Consider the following 7319-nt stretch of genomic DNA (forward strand, 5'->3'; position numbering starts at 1 on the left):
TTTAACTCCAATTTTAATGCTAATAGGATCTATATTAAAGTTATATAATAGAGTTTTTTAAATTATGATTCATATACTAAGTATTTTTATAAGAATACTTCTCCAGATTCTCCTGTACTGAAGCATTTCATTTCAATGCTCTTGTTTTGTTTACTTTATGTCATTCTTTTCTTCAAATTTTCATACTTTTAGGGATGGAATTTTGTTTTTGCTTTATGTTCTAGTTTGGAGGTGTTTCAATGCTTGTTCTCACTGACAATAAGTACAATACACTGCCAAGTATCCGACCTAATATGGCAGAAGTACAGGCTGGATAACATAAATAACAGATAAACCAGAGTTCTAAGAACTCATTTCTTTACCCACCAATACCAGAAGACAAAGTTTTTATACTAAAACTCAATATGTATTTTTTTTTACTTCTTATTGAGTACTAAGCCCTCCATTTATCTCAAGCTACGCAGGATATGAACACAGCTCGGTGAAACATAGAAGCAGTTGCCTGTAATGTGTCGAGTTAAAATAGAAGACTCTATACTGGTAGTTTATGTATGTTTATATACTGCATTGCAAGAATTTATTAGAAAAAGAGTAAGTTAAGGATATAAACTGTTCACATCTTAACAGGAATTCTGTACACTTCACTATAGTATACTTAAAAAAACATTAAGCATACTCCAAGAACAATTTACGATTCCTGTATGTACTGTGCAGTTATAATCCGGAACAGCGACAATGATTAAAGTCCATTACACACTGACAAAACAATGAACAGAACGCTTCTCTTTTCCTGTCACAACTTGTATTTACCCATGACACATAGGAGGATCATAGCAGATGCCCGCTTCCAGTTCAATGCCCTGCCTTCCTCAATTAATGACGATAAAGAAAACTAGGCTATATACTCGGGAGTTTACTATAAATATTTTCTGAACTTTTTATTACCAACTTATTGAATGATTTAATTTTCTAAAACTTAATCCATTTGTTAATGAAAATGAGAAAGAAATGATTTCATTATTCTGTATTATGCATAGTAATAAGTTATAAACAGGGACTAAAAATTTGGGAAATAATTAAAACTTGTACTAATTGTTGGTGCATTAAAAATTTACATTTTAACATTGAATTATAAACTAAAAGCAAAATACTTTGAATAAATTTTTCTTAGAACATTAATAAATTATGTATTTTTAAAACCCATTTTTATTAAATACTTGTTTTATTTTTCTTGGAGTCATGAAAAATTTGGGCTTAATGTGGAGTCAGAATTTTTATAGCGGAAATGGAATTAAAAGTAGAAAATTTTTTTAAACCCTTTGTATACTATATACTAAACAACACTTTTCTATTGAAATCTGGATTTCAGTGTTTACATAATCGAATTTTATCATTTAATTGATCAATTCATTTAATCATCTTAGTTTACTTCTCAATGATTATGTTTAGCACTGAGAAGTTTATTTTTGTTCATGTCATGTCAACATAAAACTAAGATAAAAAGAAATTCCATATTTTAAGAAAACGAAATGTATTCTTTCTTTTGTATTGGATTTAAGAATATTTGCAATTTTTGTCTCCTCTATTCATATGCTTGGAAAGAAATCTAGTTTTTTAATAACATGTGAGCTGTTTTTTAACTTGCCTTCATTATGCTCGTTATTAGATTATAAGTTATCTTTGTTTTGAATGTTTGAAGCAGTGATATCTTTTCTCTTCATTTAAGATATTGTTGATTCTGATTAATTCAATTTCTTATCGGCCAAAGGTTTTTTTTTTAATTAATTTTCTTTTATTTTTCTGAACTTGAATATTTTGTTTCCATTAAAAGAGAAAGGAATAAAAATAATTTTACTAATTTCAGTGATGAATATAATGAATGCAGTGTATTTATCAATAAATTTCAGTTTGATTTTCCTCTGTAATAAAAGAATATTGAATGCTCCATACAGTAAATTATCATTCATACACTTGTTGGGAGACTGGTTTAAAGCAAATATAAATAAAAACATGTATAATCAAAATTCTAACTAACAACTTTGATTATTAAAAAATTAATAATGCTATTGAAAATTCTTTTTTGAGTCATAATTTTAAAGTGTTTTAAGGTAATAGTAGTATTTTATTACGTAGTCGTGAAAGGATTAATTGAATTTAAAAAATAAATGGTTATCATAAAAGTGAGAAAATTTATTCTTTTATTGTGCATTTTGAATATTGATAATATATTTCTTATTTTATATGATTTTTTTTTGTGTGTGTATTAGTAAACATTGAGTTTAAAAATAATTAGTCATCTGACATGCTAATTGAATGAACATTAATACAATATTATGAATCAAACAAAATTCATTAAATATTTATTAAACATGATTTTGTCAAACAAAATGAGATCAAAATTTTTCAGTGTGTAAAAGGGAAATGGAATAACTAATTCATTAATTGTGAACAATTTCAAAGTCATTATATTAGCATCACAGTTTATATATTCCATATAAGTGATCCCACCATGGAAAGTCAAAAGAATTACATGGAACTACTATGTGGATGTCATGGCTAAAGGGATTAGTATATATACAGATGGATCAAAAATGGGGGGGGGGGTGCGCCCGTATGGTACGAAAATTAACAAGAAAAAGAATCTTGAAAATTTAGATTGAATGACAATGCAACTGTCTTTATGGCAGAAGTGGTGGCAATCGGAAATGCTCTGGAGTTTGTCGCTCAACGCAATATAAAAGAGGCAAAGATAATTTCTGATTCAAGATCAGCTTGAATGGTCATAGATACTGATGGTGAAGCAAAAAAAAAAAAAAAAAAAATTGTTGAATATAAAAGAAGAAAAAATGAAAAAGAAGATATACACTAGCCAAGGAAGCTTTAAACTTAGAAACCCTAAAAATACCTTTCCGTGAATCCAGAATCCAACTCAGAAATGAGACTAAAAAAACTAATAACTAGGGATTGGCAGGATAATTCCATCAAGGGGCGAACAACCTATCAACATTTTAAAAACGTTTCGGTTAACCGAATTCGTGATTTTTATATTAATCAAGTATACTCTGGACATGGTGTATTTTCTGTGCATTAAAGTCGGTTCTTTGATGAAAGTTCGACTTGTCATTGTGGCAACGAAGGAGGATGGATCTATTAATCACATGATCAAAGCCTTGCAGTATGGCGAGAACACAGACTCATATGGCCAAGAAATTGGATGTCTCTTGATGTCGAAGAACTCATGAAATTTCTAGTCATTAAATATATTAGAGACATTTTGTCTTTAGCTGTCTCCTAATGTAAAAAGTTCACGCACATTTAATGCATTTTTAATGTTTTACAACTTAATATGTAATTTTTTTTTTTTTTTTTTCTTTCTATTCTTTTTCCTAGACCAATATGCGTTTCCTCTAGAGGGCCCTTTGTTGTTTGCGAGTGTCCAACATCATGTGTCATTTGTTTCTTCGTGCTAGATGGGGTTGCTCTTCGGCGGCCCCATCAAGTTGACCTCTGGCTAGATCAGGGTATCGCACAGTACATTCGTATTCCACATGTGTTCTTTGCCCCCAGAAAATTCGAAAATTGAGGATTTTAGGAGAATTCCAATTTGCTGCATTATATAAAATATTTATCATTACAATAAATCAGAATGTGGTGAAACAATACATAGTTTTTTACTATAGTTGAAGCAGTATCCATAATATTTTGATGATAAAGAATAAACTGTTAAAAGAGAGACTGTAAGAGATCCAGCAAAATGTAAAGAAAATTTGGATTCCATTATAACAGGATTTTGATATAAACCTTTCTGATAGAAAACTTTCAAATAAGTTGTTTATTGATTTCCCAGTACTTGAAATACCCATAGGACCTCATGTTTAACAGCTACATATTTTTTTTTTCCCCTGATTTGTAAAATTCTATAATTTGCTTAAAATTATTAACAATCCTGGATTTTAAATCCAGAGAAAAACTATACAATTTCAAAATTATGTAGATTTGTGATTTGAATTTTCTATTCCAAACCTGATAGCTTTATAACTTTGGATAATTTATTTCACTTTTTTTAGATTATTTAAAAACTGATATTATGATGCTTAATCTTCAAATAATATAGTGTCCGAGAATTCTTAGACACATTACAAAATTGTTCAAAAAAAATCTTTAATGCTACACATTATTAACCTGGTTCATAAAGTTTTATTTCACAATTTTGTTATCTCACAAAATCCGATAGATGACACTATATATTGCTTGATGATGATTTAATGAGAACATTTCACTTAGTAGCCATATCATTCGATTTTCGAAAAGAATTGATTCTTTGAATTTTTTTTTTTTTTTTTCGTGTGAGATTATCGAAAGATTATTTGTATCAGAATCTTGCAGTAATTCACAGGATTTAAAGCACTATATCATAGCTGCTATTGAATGCATATGTTTGCAAATGCATAGTATAAAAGTGATCACTTGGATGTACTTTTCGCGATCAAACGATCTACATTGAGATCAATTAACTTGAGAAGTTTTAGTATAAGTAATTAAAAGCATTTTGATTCTATGCCTTTTAGTTTTTATTTTACCATCTATCCAATATTTCTCTAACCTCCTGCATAATGAATATTACCCTTTTTAATTTCATTCTCTGACTTAAATATGTTACAAGATTTTTTTTAAACAATGCTTTTTGTTTTTGATTATAAATTAACTGAATAGAATATTTATTAGCACACAAGACTTAATTCTCATGCTAAAACTGGTATAAGACTTATTAGTTACTTTTTAATTAATTTTAAAACTCATCAAAAGATTTTAATCAGTTTTGCTTGAAATGAAGGAAATATTGATATGATTTTGCTTGATATGAATTTCTTTTATTTTTGTGAGATAAAATATAGCACAATTTTGTTGTCTTGGATTTTTACTATAAGAATAAATTAACTAGTTATTTCTAATTTTAAAATGCTATTGTAAATGGGAATCCCTTTGTAAATTAATTCCCTGCAAATTCAAATTATCGTTTTTACTTTTTCATATGGGAAATATACAGGATGAAATAAAACAACTTTTGCTGTTTGGCGGCATATGCCACTACAACGAATGAACGAAATGAAACCATATTTCATATACAGACTGTGGAAGACATGGGAAGATGAATTCCACTGAAAAAAAAATAGTACCAAAAGTTGCCGATAAGGAAAATACTGGCTCTGTGAGAGTACAGTTATGAAAAAATTCATGAAATTCACAGAAAATAATCTTTTGTCAACATTAGGGCCCCTTGGACGCCAAGCAACGACACGATATTCACAAATTCGTGAGAAAAAAAAAATGAACAAAAAAGTATCTAATAGGGCGAAAATCAAGGTCAAAGAATGCTCGAAATGTGGCTCATCCTTCCTCGTCTCACCCCTTAATGAGGTAGAATCGTCGAAAAAGTATTCGTTTCAGAATACTGAAACGAACAGTACATACCTTGGAGGGTGGAAATGTGTGCCTCAAGGTGATAAAAAAAATTATTTAGAATTTTATTTAAAAATTAAGTAATATTTGGGCGTTTTTCCGCGATAACTTCCAAAAATAATGAAGTACAAATATGATTTTTACATCTTAAAATTCAAATTCATCATCTTAAAACTCAAAAAATTATTTTTCAGCGAAACTAATTTTTATGGTGTATAAATTTTTCTCGGCGTTTAATCAATTTTTAGAAAAAAATTTATGTATTTCAAATAAAAATTCAAAGATACTTATTAATTTTGTACAAATATCGAACTTAAGACGAATGGTAAGGCAAAAACATGAGAATTCTGGAAGAACGGCAAAGTTATTAATATAATGAGTTTTTATGGACATTTTATCAACTTTTAGAAAATATTTTATTCATATCTTCTAACAACAATTCAAAGATACATATTAACTTTGTATAAATAATGAACTTATCATGAACAATAATACAAAAACAAGAATTCTGGAAGAACACCAAAATTATTAATAAAAGTCACCATTAAAGTTTGACATTTTTTCGTTTTTGTTTTTACAGTCAGAATTATTGTTCTGTCCTTCACACAATAATTTTTTTGCAAAGCAGATAAAAAAAAAAGCGATATATTCTTAATTCTGGAATAAATCTGTAAAAGATTTAAATTTAACTTTGAAATACGACTGGCTGATGCACCCAACTATGTTCCAGGTTAAAATAATTTCAGATATAATATTATTAGCGCCAAAATTACTTTTATATGAAACATTATAATACACAAAAACCTTTTATCGTCTGATATATTTATTAAATAAAACTAGAGCATAAATTGAAGTAAACGATTTTTAAAAACTGCCAATAACTAATTTTCCACATAAGTTATTAAAATTTCCTATATTAATTCTTCAACTTTTTTCTGAAAATACTGAAGTATAAAAATGGTTTTAAAAACATTTTTAATTTGCTAATAAAATATTAAATAATTAATATTTTATTAGCAAAATTCGTGAAAATAAACTAAATCAATAGTTGTTCTTGATTACTATTGATCGTTTGCTTTTAGAATTTTATTAATATGTTCCGGCAACAGCTCTTGTAAAAAAAAAAGAGGATGAAATTAGAAAGTTTGTTACAAACGATGCTTTTGAAATCATGTAAAGATAATTTTGATGACATTCAGGGTTACAATTTTCATTTGTCTCTTTGCTAAGATAGGATAGGCACGTAAAAAGTTCTGTGAAAAAATATTTGAACTCATCCAAAACACAATAAATTAAAAATCGATAAAACAAATATTTCGACTTTTCTTGTTTTGAATTGGAGCAAATTGTTTCATTTTCATATTTTTTTTTAAATGGAAAAACCAAGCGAAGTTAGAATATAAAATGAAAGAATTTTAGTTTTCATTCCTAAAACTATTTAGGAGAACTGACCAGTTTTTAAAAATTCCTTCAATTCAGTGAATTAAGTTAAACGTTCATTTTAATGTATATATGATGTTGCAAACATTTTTTTCTCCTGGTTTATCAAACACCATAGTATGGGTAAATATATATGAAAATCATCTAAAAAAACTCAGATAAAAATTTGTTTATATGCATATATTTCAAATAAGCCGGAAAACCAAAAATACAAATTCCCCAGTTTCAGCTATTGTCCGTTTTCACCAATTTTCATTCATATGAAAACTCACGATCTTTTAATATGTCATTTGCATCTTCTACTGTTCTTTATTTTCTAAGAAATTTCATTAAAAAAAAAACTTCTTTGTGCATTTTATAAAAGCTTTCGACCCTAAATACGAAATAAATGAAAACCTGCCTGTCTAAAAGTTTCGAGA

The sequence above is a fragment of the Argiope bruennichi genome, chromosome 11, assembly GCF_947563725.1.
Source record: "Argiope bruennichi chromosome 11, qqArgBrue1.1, whole genome shotgun sequence".
Taxonomy (NCBI): Eukaryota; Metazoa; Arthropoda; class Arachnida; order Araneae; family Araneidae; genus Argiope; species Argiope bruennichi.